At 41.4% G+C, this 21,883-nt stretch overlaps 1 long non-coding RNA gene across 1 annotated transcript in view; it reads left to right on the forward strand.

Moving 5' to 3' along the window:
• Window positions 1-21,883, forward strand: part of LOC308623989 — a 39,113-nt gene that overhangs the window by 6,395 nt on the left and 10,835 nt on the right. Inside the window, exon 3 of the long non-coding RNA XR_014016910.1 lies at window positions 5,995-6,068. This is a non-coding gene — a long non-coding RNA (uncharacterized lncRNA). The remainder of the gene's footprint in view (window positions 1-5,994; window positions 6,069-21,883) is intronic.

The following is a 21,883-nucleotide window of genomic DNA, read 5'->3' on the forward strand; positions in this document are numbered from 1 at the left end:
AGCTTGCATCCTCAGAGCCAGCCATGGTCATACAATGGCTGCTCCAGCTCCAGCTTCCTACCTTCATTCCATATAGGCAGGAGAAAGAGCAAAAAAGGATGAAAGAGTAGCACCTACGTTAGGACAGCAAAACTTCCCCAGAAATCCCTGCCGACTGCTGCTTATGCCTCATTGGCCAAGTCGGTCGCATGGCAATCCATAGCTCCACAGGAGGCTGGGAAATGTAATTTTTAAAAATTAGGTTATATATGTTATATACATTTTACCACAATAAAAAAAACAACATTTTAATGCTAAAAAAAAAATTAGGTTCCGAGCCTGTTTGAAAGAAGGAAGAGGAGAATGATTATTGAGAGAGCTACACAGAGATGATGATTAAAACCATGAAAGTATTGGAAATTATCCTGGGACTGGGAGTTGAGAAGGAAAAACGACAGAGGCAGAATTCTGATGAATGTGGAGACGACCAGGAAGAGAAAAAGGAGAGGGATTAAGGAGCCTGAGAAAGAGCAGCCAGTGAGATAGGAGCAAAGCCAGAAGGATGGTGTGTATGCAAGTCAAGGGAAATGAATGTTTCAGGAAGGAAGGAGTGGCCCCCAGTTTCCAGTGCTGCAAGGAAGGCTGCAAGACAAGGCTGAGGAGTGACCACAGGTGTCGGGAGCTTCAGAGAGCTGGGCCAGTGGATAGTTGGGTCACAAGCCTGTTAAGTGGGCTGGAGAATAAATGAGGATCAGAGTGAGGTCTTTAGCTGGAAGATGATGAGAGTAAGAGGCTGAGGGGAGAGGTTTGTTTATTTAAGAAAGGAGAAACTTTAATATGTTTAAATGATGTAGGGAAGAGGCAGTAGAAGAAGAGAAATTGAAGAGTCTGAAGGAAAAAAGATGATGCTTGCTGGAGAAGGTGGGAAGGATTGGGGTTCAGAACAGGAGGGCAGCCAAAGACTGAAGGACAGATGGGCCTCCATGGAGACAAGAGGATGGGGGAAGAGCTGAGTGAGATGCGGATGTTTGTGGGTTTAGTGGGGGTTCCTGAGTGAAGGCTTCCTTTTTTTTTCTGAAAATAGGAGGAATAGGTCACCTGTTTAAGGAAAGTGGATGTTTGGTGGGATCCAAGGATTTCAGAGAAACTTAGTAGAAAATGAGAGAGGCTTCTGAGGAGGGGCAGACAGAAGGATTTGAGGAAGGATTGGGAGCCCAGGTGAGGATGGCGAACCAGAGTCAGAGTTACAGCTCAAATGGCACAGCCTTCATCAGTCCTCAGCGGCTGGGGTAAGTCCGGGTGCAGAGAGCACAGACAGTAGGATTGATCAAAGTTTGAGGGTTTGCTAGAAAGGCATGATAGAAAAACAATAGTGCAGAGGATTGAAGAATATTGGAAAGAAAGCACTGAGGTGTCGTATCATGAGTCGTGGGTGGTAGGGGAGAGAAGTGACAGTGGAAGGGCCAGTAGATGGGAAGAAAGGAGAAGGTAGGGGTGAGGCAGGAGGGCCCTCATTGACCGCAGAGGGCGGGAATTGTTGCACGTGGCTACGGTCAGACAGAGGGATGTATCCACGGGAGTGAGTGATCAAGATGAAATGAAGGAATCAGTGGCCCTTGCAGTGAGGAAGTCGGGGCCAAGAGGCCAGTGGGAGGATGGGTCACCCCATGAAGTATGGCAGGACTTGGCTGAGCCAGGTGCTAACGTCTTTGGTAGACCTTTCACTCCGAGCTGTTTTGAATTGATGTTGCCTTTCTTGAAAAGATCAGGGAGCCCTAGAGAAAGGTGAACAGCAAAGAAATTAATTTCTTGGCCTGTCATCCAGTGCCTGCCCTGTTTGTTCCAGAACCATCTATTTTTTAAAAATCTGCACGTCTTCCCTGGTGGCACAGTGGTTAAGAATCCACCTGCCAATGCAGGGGACACGGGTTTGAGCCCTGGTTCGGGACGATCCCACGTGCCACGGAGCAGCTAAGCCTGTGCGCCACAATTACTGAGCCTGTGCTCTAGAGCCTGCGAGCCACAACTACTGAAGCCCGAGCACCTAGAGCCCACTGAAGTGGGAAGCCACTGCAGTGAGAAGCCCGCACACCGCAGTGAAGAGTAGCCCCCGCTCGCCTCAACTAGAGAAAGCCCGCGCACAGCAATGAAGACCCAACGCAGCCAAAAAAAAAAGAATAAATAAAATAAATGAAATTTTTAAAATGTTAAAAAAAAATCTGCAATTTTCCAAGGGCTTCTTGCTCCGATTTGCATCTTCAGCCTCAGCCCTGAGACCTCTGTCCTCAGACAGTGTCCCCTACCACACTATAAAGATTTGTGATAGGAACCCATGTGTTAGCACAAGACACAGTGGAGCATACTTTAATGATGGACGCCGAGACTCTTATAGATGATGGTGACAAGGAGTCTTATCTCCCCTTAGTTGTCCAATCCATAAATTGAAGGTGGGAGGGAGAGGACAGTTGTTTAGTAGGTAACCTCCCAGAGCCCTTCTAACCCTGACTGCCTGTGAGTCAGCCCTACTGTAATTTCTCCAAATGGAAGAAGATGGTTTTGCCAGAGAAGGAAGTCCAGATGTGGCCAACAAGACATCAGAGGGAGGAGGCCAATCAGAGAGGTTAAGAGCAAGGTCAGACTGCCTAGGTTCAACCCCAGCTTTGCCCCTGAAAGCACTGTCCACCAGGGGAACTGTGGACTATGTGTAAATGTGAAAATCACTTGACGGTGAAAAATTATTTCTTCTGAAATAATCTCATGTGAACTGACTTTCACAGAGCTATGCATTTGTAGAACAAATGTGGAAAGTAGGCTCAGAGGGAGTCACTCTCCGCATAAATGGTAGAATCAGAAGTGTTAGCTTTATGTCCAGACCTTTGTGTCTCAATCTTCCACCCAAGACTGGAGAGTCACAAACACACGGATTTGGGGGTCCACTAAGCCCCTGGGACCCTTATGTTCAGGCCCTGCCAGGAAGGACCCTGATAGGAACCCCTAGGAAGGGGAGAAAGAGGCACCTGCCCCACCCACCTGAAGCAGAGCAGAGCACAGGTGGATGCTGCAGGCATCACAGGTGCCTCTGCCTGTCCCCCGCACGGCTCTGGGGACTTTTCCCTGGTCCCGTGGGAGAACCTGGCCTTCCCTGGGGAGCAGTGTGGGACAGCTGCTGCCGCATGCACACACTGCCATCTAGAGGCAGCCGGCTGAACTGAGTTTACGGAGCCACAGCTGGGTGTGTTGGGGCAGGAGAAAAGGGCTTTCAGTCTTGGTCTGAAGATTCCTTCCTGGAGCACTTGTTCTCCTGGCTCCCTCTTCTAGTTACCCACTCGGGCAGCACCACATATTGTAGTGGCAGGACCACGCCCCTACTCCTCTGAGTGTCCTGATCTCCCCTCCCTGTAATTGTTGCTGCTCTTCCCTGAGCCCCCATCTCCACAGGGTCTCTGAGGTCTCTGCTGTTCCTGTGTCTTTAGATGCCTTCCCTGGCCACACTTCATGTTTATCACCAGACTTGCTCTCTCTCCTGAGCCCCAGCCCCAGTCTAGAAGGAAAATCTGATCCCATCATCCCCTTCCCCCAGACCATGAGAAGTTCATTTCACTGAACATTCTTCAGAGGCCGACCACACCTGGTCACTATGACCACATCTGAGCAGGTCGCTGTAACCACGTCTCTGACCACAGGCCTCCTTCACACTCGGTGACCAAGTCTGTCACCTCTAGTGTAGTGGTGACCACACAGACTGCCCTTCAGGACCAGGTGTTGGAATCTGATAGGAGGGAATTGCCCCGGGCAGAAGGGAGCTACCTCAGTCAGGGTTCTGGGGCCCAAAGCTCACCAAATCCCCCTTTGCTCATTTCTGGACAACTCATGAGTGATCCCGGCTCCAACCTCCCCATGGGGTCAATTGAGGCCTCCCTTGGAATAACCTCACAGTTCAATTTCTCCCCCCACCCTGTCCTGCTTCCCTCACTTCCTGCACATAAATCTCCAGATCAGCTTCTGTTTTCTGTGCACTTAGCCTCAGCACATGTCATCACCTGAGCTCAGAACATCTTTTGCCCATTCCTTTTGCCTGTGTGAGAACACTCAGGGAAGTAGAAACTAGCCAGCCTAGCCCCTCAGCCAGGCTCTTCAGGAGAACGGACCTGGGTGTCCCCATGTCACCAGCTCCCAGAGGGTCACTCATGCTCTGGCACCAGTGTCTCACTTTGTTTCTCCTGCTCCAGCTGCTTCTGGCCAACTGGTCCCCAGCTTCCCCTTGGGCCCTGCCTGAGGTCTGCCCACTGTCTCCTCTGTGAGTCTTCAGCCCTTGCCCCCTTCATCTCTCAGAGAGGCACATTTATGTACCCCAAGAGTGAGATGCTGGTTGCTTTGGTCAGCTGTCACCATCCACATCCCTTCTTGGGCAGAACTTTTGTGCCAGCCTTGCAGGTTGGCATGCCTTGCATGTCTGGCCAACCCACGAGGTCCTGACTCAGAGTCCAGGACCCACCTCTGGTCCAGTCACTCTGCCCAGGACGGAGAGTTTGGGGTACAGAGCTCTGGTGAGGCCAGAGCTGCATGACCAGCTCTCTGAGATCCCCAGGAGAGGGCAGTGATGGGTGGCAAATGGGCACATAGTGTCATGTCTGTCGAGTTTGCTGCTAGGGCTGCTGACTTGAGATAATAAACAAATGTAGACCTACACATTAGCATTTGTAATTTTCGGTATGAGTTTCGGTATGAGCATGCAGATCCAGTTTTGTGATGATTATATTCTTATCTGTCGGTTTTTAAATGTGTTTGAAACATTTATGAGACTGAAGCATTAGAATTGGGAAGAGTGCAATTGATTACATTTAACTTCAATTGTTCAGGGAAATCTACTTCGTTAAAATTATAAAAAGTCAACTTGTTGGTTGTAGGAATAGTATGTGAATATTTAGAGAAATGTTAACTGTTTCAGTTTTCCTACATTGCACGTGAGACAAGGTGCGGAGTTGGCTATGTTTCTCTGTGGGTAAAGAGCCCCTTGGGCATTAAAGAGCAGCTGTGGGGAGCCCATGGGGTGCTGGGAGCCAGTCCAGGGAGCGGGACCTTCACTGTCTATGCACCAGGAGGTGGGAGGGTGTCTGTCCTGCGCTCTGCCCCATGGCCCAGCTGGGGCCGGTGAGGGGCCTGACCCTGTGCACTAGGGTGAGGGGTTCACTGCTGGTGGCCCCCAGCCCTCACCCCACATAGGCCCAAAGTTACCCCAAGGTTCTCTTGAGTCACAAATGTTGGGATAGAAATGAGAGCCAGATAAGAGCAGCCGAGGCCTCTGCCTGACAGATGCTTCAAAGGCTTTCTGCTTGAAAGGGCAAGCCTCACGGCCCACCCCAGGAGCTGGCTGTGTCTCCAGGCCCAGCTCCCCAGCCCCTCCTGTCCAGAGGGCGCTGGCCTCCTCCTCCTTTTGAGTATGACCAGTGCTGGGGTAAGGGCCTGGTAGCAGAACTGGCCCTCTGTCCCCCTAAACAAGCACAGTCAGGAAGGGCACAAGGAAGGCCCAGTGCCAACTGGGTCCACTGTCAGGGAGAGCAGCTCTCCCAGCTGCTTATCTGAATTTGCATTCCTCTCCAGGCCTCTGCCTATGCAGGCCCACAGGGCTTCCCTGGCTCCTCAAACCATACTGATTTAATAGAGCTTAATGTGGCCCAACTTTCATGCCACATCTATAACCCTCTCTGAGGGGCTGAGGGTGAGGGCACAGAAAAACTTTTGATCAGTGAATCAGATATGGAGGTTTACTAAGTGCATAGGATAATGCTATTTTATTACTTTGTTAAAAATATTTAATTAGTTAATGCAGTCACATGTATTAAAGTTCAAAAGGGCATTAAAAGGGACATTTTCCTCTCACCTGTGTTCCCAGCCACCAGTACCCTATTCCTAGAAGCAAATACGGTTACTGGTTTTTCATGTATTTTCCTATCAATATGTTATGGCAGACACTGTTGGTTGAACCTTAAAATCCATTCTGTTTTCTTTTTTTAGGGATAGAGTCACCAAAGTTTGGCAACATATAAAGCCATCCATGAGAAAGACTACACTTCCCAACCACTCTTGCAGTTAAGTACAGGCATACCTCATTTTATTGAGCTTCACTTTATTGTGTTTTTTACAAATTGAAGGTTTGTAGGAACCTGCATCAAGCAAGGCTATAGGTGCCATTTTTCCAACAGCATTTGTTCACTTTGTGTCTCTGTATCACATTTTGGTAATCCTCGCAATATTTTAAATTTTTTCATTATTATTAGATTTGTTATGGTGATCAGTGATCTTTGATGCTACTATTGAAAAAAGATTATGACTTGCAGAAGGCTCAGATGACGGTTAGCAATTTTTGGCAATATTTTTTAATTAAGGTATGTACACTGTTTTCTTTGACATAATGCTACTGTACACTTAACAGACTACAGTATAGTGTAAACATAACTTTTATATGCACTGCAAAACCAGAAAATTCATGTGACTCGCTTTATTGCTATATTTACTTAATCGCAGTAATCTGAAGCTGAACCCACAGTATCTCCAAGGAATGGATGTATGGCCCTTAGTCCTGGCCAATGGGATGTGAGCAGAAGTGATATGTGCTTCTTCCAGGTCATACCTTAAGGGAAAGAAGTATGTTTAGCATTTGACAAAATTCAACATCCTTTCATGATAAAAACTCAACAAATTAAGTATGGAAGGATTATTCCTTACCATAATAAAGGCCATATATGACAAGCCCATAGCTAACATCATACTCAAAGGTATAAAGTTAAAAGCCTCTCCTCTGAGATCAGGAACAAGACAAGGATGCCCACCATCACCATTTCTATTCAACATAGTACTGGAAATCTTAGTCATAGCAATTAGGCAAAAAAAAGAAATAAAAGTCATCCAAATCAGAAAGAAAGAAGTAAAAGTATCTCTGTTTGCAGATGACATGATATAGAAAACCCTGAAGACCACCAAAAAAACTGCTATAACTGATAAATGAATTCAGTAAAGTTGCAGGATACAAGATCAACATACAGAAATCAATTGCATTTCTATACATTAACAACAAACTATCTGAAAGAGAAAGAAAGCAATCTAAACTTTCTAAGTTAACACACATCTAAGCTAATAGACATCTATAGAACACTGCATACAACAACTGCAGAATACATTCTTCTCAAGTGCCTATGAAACATTCTTCAGTAGAGACCATATGTTAGGCAATCAGATAAGTCTTAAAAAATTAAAAAAATTGAAATCATACAAAAAGTTTGTTTTCTGACCACAATGGAATGAAATTAGAAATCATTACCAGAAGGAAATTTGAGGAATTCACAATTATGTGGATATTAAACAACATACTCCTAAATAACCAAGAGGTCAAAGAAGAAATCACAAGGGATATTAGGAAATATTTTGAGATTAATGAAAACAAAAACACAGCATACCAAAATTTATGCAAACAACACAGTGCTCAGATGGAAAATTATAGCTGTAAACATCTATATTTTAAAAAGAAAGATCTCAAATCAATAGCCTAACCTTACACCTCAAGACACTAGAAAAAGAAGAGCAAACCAAACCAGACACAAACAGAAGGAAGGAAATAATAAAGATTAGTGCCAAAATAAATGAAATAGAGAGTAGAAGAAATATAGAGAAGAAATCAACAAAACCAAAAGTTGATTCTTTGAAAGGATCAACAAAATTGACAAATCTTTAGCTAGACTAGTAAAAAAGTAAAAGACTCAAGTTGTTAAAATCATTAATAAAAGAAGGGCCATTATTTTATTTTCAGAAATAAAATGATTATAGCAAAAAAATAAAGCAATTGCATTGACAATAACATCCCCAAAAAACAATAAAATATTTAGGAATAAATTGAACCAAGGAGGTGAAAGACCTGTACACTGAGAAGTATAAGACATTGATGAAAGAGACTGAAGAAGACACAAATAATAAAAAGGAAAAAGAAGAAGACACAAATAAATGGAAAGATATTCCATATTCCTGGATTGGAAGAATTAATATTGTGAAAATGTCCATCCTGCCCAAAGGAATTTACAGATTCAATGCAATCCCCATCAAATTTCCAATGGCATTTTTTAAGAATATAGGAAAAACTATCCTAAAACCCCAAATAGCCAAAGCAACCCTAAGAAAGAACAAATCTGGAGGCATCACATTTCCTGAATTTGCACTATATTACAAAGCTATAGTAATCAAAATAGTATGGTACTGGCATAAAACAGGCACATAGACCAGTGGAACAGAGTAGACAACACATGACATGATAATCTATGTGGTTTTAAAATGGATATCAAGTTGAGGAAGATCCCCTCTTTTCCTGTTTACTGAGGAGTTTTATTATGAGTAGGTTTTGGATTTTGTCAAATGCTTTTTCTGTATCTATTGATTTAATCATGTGGCTTTTTTCTTTAGCCTGTTGATATGATAGGTTACATGAATTGATTTTTGAATGTTGAACCAGCCTTACATACTAGGATAAATCCCACTTAATTGTGGTGTATAATTCTTTTTATATATTGTTAAATTTCATTTGCTAATATTGTGTTGAGGCTTTTGCATCCATGTTCATGAGAGATATTGGTCTGTAGTTTTCTTGTAATGGCTTTGTCTGGTATTGGTATTAGGGTAATGCTGGTATCATAGAATGAGTTAGGAAGTATTCACTCTGCATCTATCTTCTGAAAGAAATTATAGAAACTGGTATATTTTCTTATTTATTTATTTATTCATTTATTTTTGGCTGTGTTGGGTCTTTGTTGCTGCGCGTGGGCTTTCTCTAGTCGCAGTGAGCAGGGGCTACTCCTAGTTGCAGTGCATGGGATTCTCATTGTGGTGGCTTCTCTTGTTATGGAGCACGGGCTCTAGGCGCGTGGGCTTCAGTAGTTGTGGCACATGGGCTCAGTAGTTGTGGCTCACGAGCTCTAGAGTGCAGGCTCAGTAGTTGTGGCGCACGGGCTTAGTTGCTCCGCAGCATGTGGGATCTTCCTGGACCAGGGCTCAGACCCCTGTCCCCTGCACTGGCAGGCAGATTCTTAACCACTGTGCCACCAGGGAAGCCCGAAAATTGGTATATTTTCTTCTTTAAATGTTTGGTAGAATTCACCAGTGAACCCATCTGGGCCTAGTGCTTTATGTTTGGAAAGTTATTAATTATTGATTCAATTTCTCTAATAAATATAGGCCTCTTCAAATTGTCTATCTCTTCTTGTGTGAGTTTTGGCAGATTATATCTTTTGTGGAAATGGTCCATTTCATCTGGTTATCAAATTTGTGCATATAGAGTCGTTCATAGTATTTCCTTATTATCCTTTTAATGGCCATGGGATCTATAGTGATGTCCCTTCTTTCATTTCTGATGTTAGTAGTTTGTGTCCTCTCCCTTTTTTTCTTAGTTAGCCTGGCTAGAGGCTTATCAATTTTATTGATCTTTTTAAAGGATAAACTTTTGGTTTAGTTGATTTTCTCTATTGATTCCTATTTTCAATTTACTTGATTTCTGTTCTAATTTTTATTTCTTTTTTTCTTCTTACTTTGGATTTAATTTACTCTTCTCTCTCTAGTTTCTTAAGGTAGAAGTTTAATTATTTATTTTAGATCTTTCTTCTTTTCTAATATGTGCATTCAGTGCTATAAATTTCACTCTAATCACTGCTTTCACTGTACCCCACAAATTTTGTTAAGTTATATTTTCATTTTCATTTAGTTAAACATATTTTTGAGATTTCTTCTTTGACCCATGTGTTATTTAGAAGTGTGTTCTTTAATCTTCAAGTATTTGGGGATTTCCAGCTATCTTTGTGTTATTGATTACTAGTTTAATTCCATTGCAGTCAGAGCAGACACTGTATGATTTCTTTTCTTGAAGAACAGAAGTTACGTTTGATGGCTCAGACTATGCTCTATCTTGGTAAGTGTTCCATGTGAGCTTGAGGAGATTGTATATTCTGCTGTTGGACAAAGCAGTCTATCAATGTCCATTATATACATTTGATTGATGACTGTTGTTGATTTCAACTATGTCCTTACTGGTTTTTTGCCTGCTGGATCTATCCATTTTCTGATAGATGGGTGTTGAAGCCTCCAACTGTAATGATGGATTCATCTGTTTCTCCTTGCAGTTCTACTGATGTTTGTCTCATGTATTTTGATGCTCTGCTGTTAGGCACATACATATTAGAATTGTTTTGTCTTCTTAGAGGATTTACCCCTTTATTGTTATGCAGTGCCCTTCTTTTTCCCTGATAGCTTTCTTGCTCTAAAGTTTGCTCTGTCTGAAATTAATACAGATACTCTGCTTTCTTTGGATTAGTGTTAGCATTGTATGTATTTCTCCATCCATTTATTTTTTTTCTTTTAATATTTTAAAAATAAATTTATTTATTTATTTATTTATTTATTTTTGGCTGCGTTGGGTCTTTGTTCCTGCACGTGGGCTTTCTCTAGTTGCGGCAAGCCGGGGCTACTCTTTGTTGAGGTGTGTGGGCTTCTCATTGCGGTGCCTTCTCTTTGTTGCAGAGCACAGGCTCTAGGCACACGGGCTTCAGTGGTTATGGCATGTGGGCTCAGTAGTTGTGGCTCGCGAGCTCTAGAGCACAGGCTCAGTAGTTGTGGCGCACGGGCTTAGGTACTCTGCAGCATGTGAAATCTTCCCAGACCAGGGCTCGAACCTGTGTCCCCTGCATTGGCAGGCATATTCTTAACCACTGTGCCACCAGGGAAGTCCCCATTTGTTTTTAATGTATACATGTCTTTATATTGAAAGTAGGTTTCTTGTAGATAACATATAGTTGGGTCTTGTTTTTTGGTCCACTCTTGACAATCTTCTTTTATTGGTGTATTTCAAACATTGACATTTAAAGTGATTATTGATATAGTTGGATTAATTCCTACCATATTAGTTTTTATTTGTTGCCTTTTTTATATTGTTCCTATTTTTGTCTTCCACTTTTTTGCTGTCTTTTATAGTTTTAATTGAACATTTTATATGATTCTGTTTTCTTTCATTTCTTAGTATATCACTTATCCTTCTTTGTTTACTTTTTTTAGTGGTTGCCCCAGAGTTTGCAGTATACATTTGCAATTAATCCAAGTCCACTTTCAGATAACACTGTACCACTTCATGGTGCAGTGTGAGTACCTTGTAATAATAAAATAATTACAATTCCTGCCTCCCATCCATTGTATCATTGCTGTCATTCATTCACTTATACATAGCATATATATGAGCATACATAATTGAATATATTTTTACTATTATTATTTTAAACTTATCTGTTAGATCAATTAAGAATAAGAAAAATAAAAATTTTTATTTTCCCTTCACTTATTCCTTCTCCAATGCTCTATTTTCTTTATGTAGATCTGAGTTTCTGACTATATCATTTTCCTTCTCTCTGAAGAACTTCTTTTAACATTGATTGCCATGCAGATATACTGGCAACAAAGTCCCTCAATTTATGTTTGTTTGAGAAAGTCTTTACTTCTCCTTCATTTTTGCCAGATACAGAATTCAATGTTGGTGGTTTTTTCCCCCAACACTTTCTTTCTTTCTTTTTCTTTCTTCCTTCCTTTCCTTCCCTTCCCTTCCCTCCCCTCCCCTCCCCCTCCCCTCCCCTCCCCTCCCCCTCCCCTCCCCTCCCCTTCCCCTCCCCTCCCCCTCCCCTCCCCCTCCCCTCCCCTCCCCCTCCCCTCCCCTCCCCTTCCCCTCCCCTTCCCCTCCACCCCTCCCCTTTCCCTCCCCTCCCCCTTCCCCTCCCCTCCCCTCCCCTTCCCCTCCCCTCCCCCTCCTCCCCTCCCCTTCCCCTCCCCTCCCCTCCTCCCCTCCCCCCTCCCCTCCCCCCTCCCCCTCCCCCTCCCCCTCCCCTCCCCTCCCCCTCCTCCCCTCCCCACCTCCCCTCCCCTTCCCCTTCCCCTTTCCTTATTTATTCTATTTTTTTGGCTGCACTGTGCAGCATGTGGGATCTTAGTTCCCTGACCAGGATCAAACCTGCACCCCCTGCAGTGGAAGCACAGAGTCTTAACCACTGACCATCAGGGAAGTCCCTCCCCCAACACTTTAAAAATTACACTCTACTCTCTTCTTGCTTACATGGTTTCTGAGGAAAAGTTGGATGTAATTCTTATCTTTGTTCTTCTATACGTAAGGTGTTTTTTCCCCTAATTTTTCGAGAATTTTTCGTTTTGATTTTCTGCAATTTTAATATGATATACCTAGGTGTAGAGTGTTTTATGTTCTTGTTGTTTTGTTTTTGCATTTATCCTGCTTGGTGTTCTCTGAGGTTCCTGGTTCTGTGGTTTGGTGTCCGACATTAATTTTGGGGAAATTCTCAGTCATTACAGCTTCAAACATTCTTTTCTTTCTCTGTTTTCCTTCTGGTATTCCCATTATGCATATGTTACACCTAATTTTTAGTTGTCCCACAGTTCCTGGATATCCTGTTCTACTATTTTCAGTGTGTGTGTGTGTTTTGTTTTTGGTTTTTTTTTTGCTTTGCTTTTCAGTTTTGGAAGTTTCTTTTTTTTAATTTTTGAATTTTATTTCATTTATTTTTTATACAGCAGTTTCTTATTAGTTATCTATTTTATACATATTAGTGTATATGTCAATCAAAATCTCCCAATTCATCCTACCACACCACTGCCCCCGCCACTTTCCCCCCTTGGTGTCCATATGTTTGTCTCTACATCTGTGTCTCTATTTCTGCCCTGCAGACGGGTTCATCTGTACCATTTTTCTGGGTTCCACATATATTCGTTAATATACGATATTTGTTTTTCTCTTTCTGACTTACTTCACTCTGTATGACAGTCTCTAGATCCATCCATGTCTCTACAAATGATCCAATTTCGTTCCTTTTTATGGCTGAGTAATATTCTATTGTATATATGTACCACAACTTCTTTATCCATTCATCTGTCGATGGGCATTTAGGTTGCTTCCATGACCTGGCTATTGTAAATAGTGCTGCAATGAAGATTGGGTGCATGTGTCTTTTTGAATTATGGTTTTCTCTGGGTATATGCCTGGTAGTGGGATTGCTGGATCATTTGGTAATTGTATTTTTATTTTTTTAAGGAACCTCCATACTGTTCTCCATAGTGGCTGTATCAATTTACATTCCCACCAACAGTGCAAGAGGGTTCCCTTTTCTCCACACCCTCTCCAGCATTTGTTGTTTGTAGATTTTCTGATGATGCCCATTCTAACTGGTGTGAGGTGATACTTCATTGTAGTTTTGATTTACTTGTCTCTAATAATTAGTGATGTTGAGCAACTTTTCATATGCTTCTTGGCCATCTGTATGTCTTCTTTGGAGAAATGTCTATTTAGGTCTTCTGCCCATTTTTGGATTGGGTGGTTTGTTTTTTTAATATTGAGCTGCATGAGCTGTTTATATATTTTGGAAATGAGTCCTTTGTCCATTGATTTGTTTGCAAATATTTTCTCCCATACTGAGGGTTGTCTTTTCATCTTGTTTGTAGTTTCCTTTGCTTCACAAAAGCTTTGAAGTTTCATTAGGTCCCATTTGTTTATTTTTGTTTCTATTTCCATTACTCTAGGAGGTGGATCAAAAAAGATCTTGCTGTGATTTATGTCAAAGAGTGTTCTTCCTCTGTTTTCCTCTAAGACTTTTATAGTGTCTGGTCTTACATTTAGGTCTCTAATCCATTTTGAGTTTATTTTTGTGTATGGTGTTAGGGACTGTTCTAATTTCATTCTTTTACATGTAGCTATCCAGTTTGCCCAGCACCACTTATTGAAGAGACTGTCTTTCCTCCATTGTATATCCTTGCCTCCTTTGTCAAAGATTAGTTGACCATAGGTGCGTGGGTTTATCTCTGGGCTTTCTATCCTGTTCCACTGATCTATATTTTTGCTTTTGTGCCAGTACCATATTGTCTTGGTTACTGTAGCTTTGTAGTATAGTCTGAAGTCAGGGAGTCTGATTCCTCCAGCTCCATTTTTTTCCCTCAAGACTGCTTTGGCTATTCAGGGTCTTTTGTGTCTCCATACAAATTTTAAGATTTTTTGTTTGAGTTCTGTAAAAAATGCCACTGGTAATTTGATAGGGATTACATTGAATCTGTAGATTTCTTTGGGTAGTACAGTCATTTCCACAATATTGATTCTTCCAATCCAAGAACATGGTATATCTCTCCATCTGTTTGTGTCACCTTTGATTTCTTTCATCAGTGTCTTATAGTTTTCTGAGTACAGGTCTTTTATCTCCTTAGGTAGGTTTATTCCTAGGTATTTTATTCTTTTTGTTGCAATGGTGAATGGGATTGTTTCCTTAATTTCTCTTTCTGATCTTTCATTGTTAGTGTATAGGAATGCAAGAGATTTCTGTGCATTAAGTTTGTATCCTGCAACTTTACCAGATTCATTGATTAGCTCTAGTAGTTTTCTGGTGGCATCCTTAGGATTCTCTATGTATAGTATCATGTCATCTGTATACAGTGACAGTTTTACTTCTTCTTTTCCAATTTGTATTCCTTTTATTTCTTTTTCTTCTCTGATTGCCGTGGCTAAGACTTCCAAAACTATGTTGAATAATAGTGGTGAGAGTGGACATCCTTGTCTTGTTCCTGATCTTAGAGGAAATGCTTTCAGCTTTTCACCATTGAGAATGATGTTTGCTGTGGGTTTGTTGTATATGGCCTTTATTATATTGAGGTAGGTTCCCTCTATGCCCACTTTCTGGAGAGTTTTTTATCATAAATGGGTGTTGAATTTTGTCAAAAGCTTTTTCTGCATCTATTAAGATGATCATATGGTTTTTATTCCTTAATTTGTTAATATGGTGTATCACATTGATTGATTTGCGTATATTGAAGAATCCTTGCATCCCTGGGATAAATCTCACTTGATCATGGTGTATGATACTTTTAATGTGCTGTTGTATTCTGTTTGCTTGTATTTTGTAGAGGATTTTTGCATTTATATTCATCAGTGATATTGGTCTGTAATTTTCTTTTTTTTTTTCTTATCTTTGCCTTGTTTTGTTAGCAGGGTGATGGTGGCCTCATAGAATGAGTTTGGGAGTGTTCCTTCCTCTGCAATTTTTTGGAAGAGTTTGAGAAGGATGGGTGTTAGTTCTTCTCTAAATGTTTGATAGAATTCACCTGTGAAGCCATCTGGTCCTGGACTTTTGTTTATTGGAAGATTTTTAATCACAGTTTCAATTTCGTTACTTGTGATTGGTCTGTTCATATTTTCTGTTTCTTCCTGGTTCAGTCTTGGAAGCTTATACCTTTCTAAGAATTTGTCCATTTCTTCCAGGTTGTCCATTTTATTGTTATAGAGTTGCTTGTAGTAGTCTCTTAGGATGCTTTGTATTTCTGTGGTGTCCATTGACACTTCTCCTTTTTCATTTCTAATTTTATTGATATGAGTCCTCTCACTCTTTTTCTTGATGAGTCTGGCTAAAAGTTTATCAATTTTGTTTATCTTCTCAAAGAACCAGCTTTTAGTTTTATTGATCTTTGCTGTTGTTTTCTTTGTTTCTATTTCATTTATTTCTGATCTGATCTTTATGATTTCTTTCCTTCTACTAACTTTGGGTTTTATTTGTTCTTCTTTCTCTAGTTCCTTTAGGTGTAAGTTTAGATTGTTTATTTGAGATTTTTCTTGTTTCTTGAAGTAGGCTTGTATTGCTATAAACTTCCCTCTTAGAAATGCTTTTGCTGAATCCCATAGGTTTTGGATCATCGTGTTTTCGCTGTAATTCGTCTCTAGGAATTTTTTGATTTCCTCTTTGATTTCTTCAGTGATCTCTTGGTTATTTAGTAACGTATTGTTTAGCCTCCATGTGTTTGTATTTTTTATGTTTTTCTCCCCATAATTGTTTTCTAATCTCCTAGCGTTGTGGTCAGAAAAGATGCTTGATATGATTTCAATTTTCTTAAATTTACTGAGGCTTGATTTGTGACCCAAGATGTGATCTGTCCTGGAGAATGTTCCGTGTGCACTTGAGAAGAAAGTGTAATCTGCTGTTTTTGGATGGAATGTCCTATAAATATCAATTAAATCTCTCTGGTCTATTGTGTCATTTAAAGCTTCTGTTTCCTTATTAATTTTCAGTCTGGATGATCTGTCCATTGCTGTAAGTGAGGTGTTAAAGTCCCCCCACTATTATTGTGTTACTGTCGATTTCCTCTTTTATAGCTGTTAGCAGTTGCCTTATGTATTGAGGTGCTCCTATGTTGGGTGCATATATATTTATAATTGTTATATCTTCTTCTTGGATTGATCCTTTGATCATTATGTAGTGTCCTTCCTTGTCTCTTGTAACATTCTTTATTTTAAAGTCTATTTTATCTGATATGAGTATTGCTACTCCAGCTTTCTTTTGATTTCCATTTGCATGGAATATCTTTTTCCATCCCCTCCCTTTCAGTCTGTATGTGTTCCTAGGTCTGAAGTGGGTCTCTTGTAGACAGCATATATATGGGTCTTGTTTTTGTATCCATTCAGTGAGCTTGTGTCTTTTGGTTGGAGAATTTAATTCATTTATGTTTAACGTAATTATCAATATGTATGTTCCTATGACCATTTTCTTAATTGTTTTGGGTTTGTTTTTGTAGGTCCTTTTCTTCTCTTGTGTTTCCCACTTAGAGAAGTTCCTTTAGCATTTGTTGTAGAGCTGATTTGGTGGTGCTGAATTCTCTCAGCTTTTGCTTGTCTGTAAAGCTTTTGATTTCTCTGTTGAATCTGAATGAGATCCTTGCCGGGTAGAGTAATCTTGGTTTTAGGTTCTTCCCTTTCATCATTTTAAATATGTCATGCCACTCCCTTCTGGCTTGTAGAGTTTCTGCTGAGAAATCAGTTGTTAGCCTTATGGGAGTTCCCTTGTATATTTTTTGTCATTTTTCCCTCGTTGCTTTCAATAATTTTTCTTTGTCTTTAATTTTTGTCAGTTTGATTACTATGGGTCTCGGCATGTTTCTCCTTGGGTTTATCCTGCCTGGGACTCTCTGCGCTTCCTGGACTTGGGTGGCTATTTCCTTTCCCATGTTAGGGAAGTTTTTTGACTATAATCTCTTCAAATATTTTCTCGGGTCCTTTCTCTCTCTCTTCTTCTGGGACCCCTGTAATGCGAATGTTGTTGGGTTTAATGTTGTCCCAGAGGTCTCTTAGGCTGTCTTCATTTCTTTTCATTCTTTTTTCTTTATTCTGTTCCACAACAGTGAATTCCACCATTCTGTCTTCCAGGTCACTCATCTGTTCTTCTGCCTCAGTTATTCTGCTACTGATTCCTTCTAGTGTATTTTTCATTTCAGTTATTGTATTGTTCATCTCTGTTTGTTTGTTCTTTAAATCTTCTAGGTCTTTGTTAAACATTTCTTGCGTCTTCTCGATCTTTGCCTCCATTCTTCTTCTGAGGTCTTGGATCATCTTCACTATCATCAATCTGAATTCTTTTTCTGGAAGGTTGCCTATCTCCACTTCATTTAGTTGTTTTTATGGGGTTTTATCTTGTTCCTTCATCTGGTACAAAGTCCTCTGCCTTTTCATTTTGTCTGTCTTTCTGTGAATGTGGTTTGTGTTCCACAGTCCGCAGAATTGTAGTTCTTCTTGCTTCTGCTGTCTGCCCTCTGGTGGATGAGGCTCTTCAGTTTTGGAAGTTTCTATTGAGATATCCTCAAGCACAGAGGTTCTTTTCTCAGCTGTGTCCAATCTATTTGAAAGCTCATCAAAGGCATTCTTCGTTTCTGTTCCAGTGTTTTTTATCTCTAGCTTTTCTTTTTTATTCTTTCTTAGAATATCCATCTCTCTGCTTACACTGTCTATCTGTTGTTTCATGCTGTCTACTTTATCCATAAGAGCCCTTAGCATAGTAACCATAGTTATTTTAAATTCCAGATATGATAATTCCAGTCATCTCTGCCATATCTGAGTCTGGTTCTGAGGCTCATTTTTGTCTCTTCAAACTATGATTTTTGTCTTTTAGTATGCTTTGTAATTTTTTTTTTTTTGATTGCAGGGCATGGTATACTGTGTAAAAGGAATTGCTGTTTAGCAATTTAGTAATGTGGGGGTGGGGTGGAGGGAGTGTTCTTAGTCCTGTGATTAAGTCTGAGTCTTTTACTGAGCCTGTGCACCTGGACTGTGAACTTCCCAAGTGCTTCTTAGTATCCCATCCCTGCATAAGTGGGACAGGTTGGCTAGAGTGGGCTGTAGGTAGGGATTTCCCTTCTCCCACATTGAAGGCTAGAGCCTGCTGGAGTAGGGTATTTCTTTTCCCCCATGCCAGCTAGGCTCTGGTTAGATAGCTCTGGCATATTTCAAAATGGCTGCTTTTCCCCTCCCCCTGCCAGAAGCATGAGGGGATTTTTCTCCAATACTTACTGTGAGAACCTGGTCAAGTTTCTGGAGGTAAAACTCACAAAAGTGTGGGGACTCCCTATGGCTTAGTCCCCTGAAGTTTTTGACTCGAAGAGTTGCCCCCACTGAGCCTCCAGCAATTCATCAATTACAGTTTAGGTATTCCTGTCCTAGAATTGGTGCCCACAGAGGTTTCTACACATGGATTTGTGCTTCAGTAAGTTGTAATTCTCTGTATTAGACTCTCCACTTTTGGGGCCAGCAGGTTTCCCTGTTGCCTCATTTCTTTTAAAGATCTAAGAAGAGTTGTTGATTTTCTAGTTTTTTACTTGTTAGGATAGAGTATTAACTTCCAAGCTCTTTACATGGGGGGACTGGAAACTGGAATTCTGTTAACCTTTTATTGATATGTAGGAACTGGTATTTGAAAAACCATCCTTTTGTAGTTTGAATTGCAAGTGTTTTTTCCCCATTGTTTATTGGCCTTTTGACTTTTCTTATGGCTGTTTTTGCCATCCAAGCTCTATTATTTATTGAGGAACAGGCTCTATACTGGGTGCTGAGGAAACCAGGATGAACAAGATCAACAATTCCCTGCTTTCTTGGAATGTCCAGTCCATTGATCCAAGGAGGGCTGGTTCTGTAACAACAGCATAGAGATCTGGGCTATAGGTTTGACCTGATGAACGAATCATACGAATTATATAGGGCTTGTAGCTACCAAATCTAGAATAGCCCATAGATGACACAGATGAAGAAATAGGCCTAGAGAAGGAAGAGACCAGCACAAGGTTTCATAGCAAATTGGTGTCCCAGCTCTGGAGGCTTAGTTCAGAGCTCTTTTCTCTCCATCAGAAAGCTGCTCCTGACCAGTTTGGGTCCTATAACATCATCTCCCCAGAATTCTGTTTTCCCCCATAAAGTGAGGGGTAGGATCAAGATTTTAACTGACTCAGTCTGTAGTGAGGGAGCATTTGGAGTAGGAAATGGAACCAGAATGTCTTGCTGGATGTAGACAGTAGTTCGAGGCATCATCTGCTGGGAGGAAGCTTGTAAGGAGCTGCCCTATGGACTGAGCCAGAGAGGCATTTCCAGGGACTTGCCACTGGCCACACTGCGACCACTCCCATTCTAGCTAGGCTGGACCAGCCCTGAGCAAGTACTTCTGTAATGAGAAACTTCTCTCATCAACTCTTTGGTTACTGTGAAGCAACAAAGATAGGATAAGTGCTTATTTCTTTATTCTTTTCCAGGTTTTAAAATGAATTGACTTCTTAGTATCATCCAATGATTTTTTTATTTTTCAAAGATCATTATGAACTTATGGATTTAAACATATCTGATATGTTTTAATCCATTTTAACTAAAGATGCTCATATTGTCCCATCTTTAGCAAGAAAGAACCTCTTCAAGGTGGATCCTGGGTCCTTTCTTTCTACAAGCCTTCAGTAGTGTTTGGGAGCTTGCTTGACAACCGATATGACAAGATGTTCTAGGCTCATCTTGTCCATTCTCTGCCCTAAGCTTATAATCAGCCATTTCTCTGAGGAGGTCCTTGGATGTTAGAAGACCACAGTCTGGGCTCACCTGCCTCTTGGGAGAGTTTCTTCATGTTTCCTGGCTGAACAACATGGAAATTAGGGCATGGGTGTCTCTTGCCTAGCTCTAAAACAGATACTCTATTCAAGCCTTAGATATAAAAGGGGAAAATTCCTTGTACTTCTCTAAGATATCACAGTTGTTTCTCAATTTAAGGCAGTGGTTTTCCACCTTGCCTACATACTAGAACCCCCTAGGGAGCTTTAAAAAAAATACTGGATCCATCCTGGATGCATGCCCAGAGATTCTGGTTTAACTGGACTAGGATCTGGCCTGGGCAATAGAATTTGTAAAAGTGTGAAGCAACCAGATGGTGTGGAACCCTGGCTGCACATTGTTTATCATTCCATATGTGTTTTTACACTTTACTGCCTTGTGTATGGAGTTTTAAAGGTTACTGTTGTGCAGTTTTAAAAATTTATATAAATTGTATCCTACTGAGTATACCACCAGGAGCTTGTTTTTACCTAGCATTGTTTTGATGCATCCCAGGTGATACTTACACCTCTGGTTCATTCATTGTAACTGTTATAGCTGGTTAAAACTTTCCTTCTACACCATCATTTTCTGCTCTCTTTTACTGCAAAATTCATATGCAGTTAGTGGTTCAGGTCAAAAACCTTGGAGTCATCCTTGACTCCTCTTTTTTTTTATGTCCCAAATCCATTCATTTGGAAATCCCCTTAGCTCTGTCTTCAGATATATCTGACAATTTCTCATCACCTCCACTGCTACCACTGGGTTCCAGCCTTCATAATCTTTTGCCTGGATTATTGCAGTAGCATCCTAAGTGGTCTCCCTGGTTGATCTCCTATAATTGATTGTCTCAAAGCAGTCAGGATAATATAAATCAGATCATTCCTCTTCTCAAAACCCTCCAATGGATTCCCATCTCTCTCAGTAAAATCAGGTTTTACCTGGGCCTGCCAGAACATGGCATGCATTTCTATCATCTCACCACCTTCTGATCTTGTTACTGAGTCCAAGATCGTACCGCTCGCCCTCACATTGTCAGGCCAGTAAGTCGAGAGAGGAGTTGTTGGGGCAAGGAATAGCAACTTTATTCAGAAAGCCAGCAGACCAAGAAGATGGTGGACTAGTGTCCCAAAGAACCATCTTACCCGTTAGAATTTGGGCTTCTTTTATACTAAAAGGGGAGGCAGGTAGCTGGTTGTTGCATACTTCTTGATGCAGGAATCCTTTGTTCTTGCAGCTGTCCACAGAGGTCTGGTTACACTGTTCCTGTAAATTTCCAACAAGATAATTGCTATTTTCTACTCTGCAACATTTTTTTTTTTAATTTTTGGCTGCGTTGGGTCTTTTTTGCTGCACGCGGGCTTTCTCTAGTTGTGGCGAGCGGGGGCTACTCTTTGTTGCAGTGTGCAGGCTTCTCATTGCGGTGGCTTCTCTTGTTGCGGAGCACGGGCTTTAGGCGCACGGGCTTCAGTAGTTGTGGCACGTGGGCTCAGTAGTTGTGGCTCGCGGGTTCTAGAGTGCAGGCTCAGTAGTTGTGGTGCACAGGCTTAGTTGCTCCATGGCATGTGGGATCTTCCTGGACCAGGGCTCGAACCTGTGTCCCCTGCATTGGCAGGCGGATTCTTAAGCACTGTGCCACCAGGGAAGTCATATTCTACAACTTTTTAAAGGTCAAAGCCTTAAGAATGGGCTATCCTGTATACTTCAGGCTGTAGGCAACATTCTTTTACAAAGGTGCAGAGCCAGCATGACTAAGCACAGGCCACAGAGCACAAGAGTTAGCGCTAAAGGAATAGATCCAGTATGGAGTCAGGCTTGTTCTTCTGTTACAATCTCATCTACCTCTGCTCCTCACTCATGTTGCTGTAGCCACATTCGCTTTCTTTTTGTTCCTTGAACATAATCCCAACCCCACCTCTGGACCTTTGGATTTGCTGTTTCCTCATTGATCTGAAAAGGGTACTG

This window comes from Mesoplodon bidens, assembly GCF_964165515.1.
Source record: "Mesoplodon bidens genome assembly, chromosome: 1".
In the NCBI taxonomy this organism is placed as follows: domain Eukaryota; kingdom Metazoa; phylum Chordata; class Mammalia; order Artiodactyla; family Ziphiidae; genus Mesoplodon; species Mesoplodon bidens.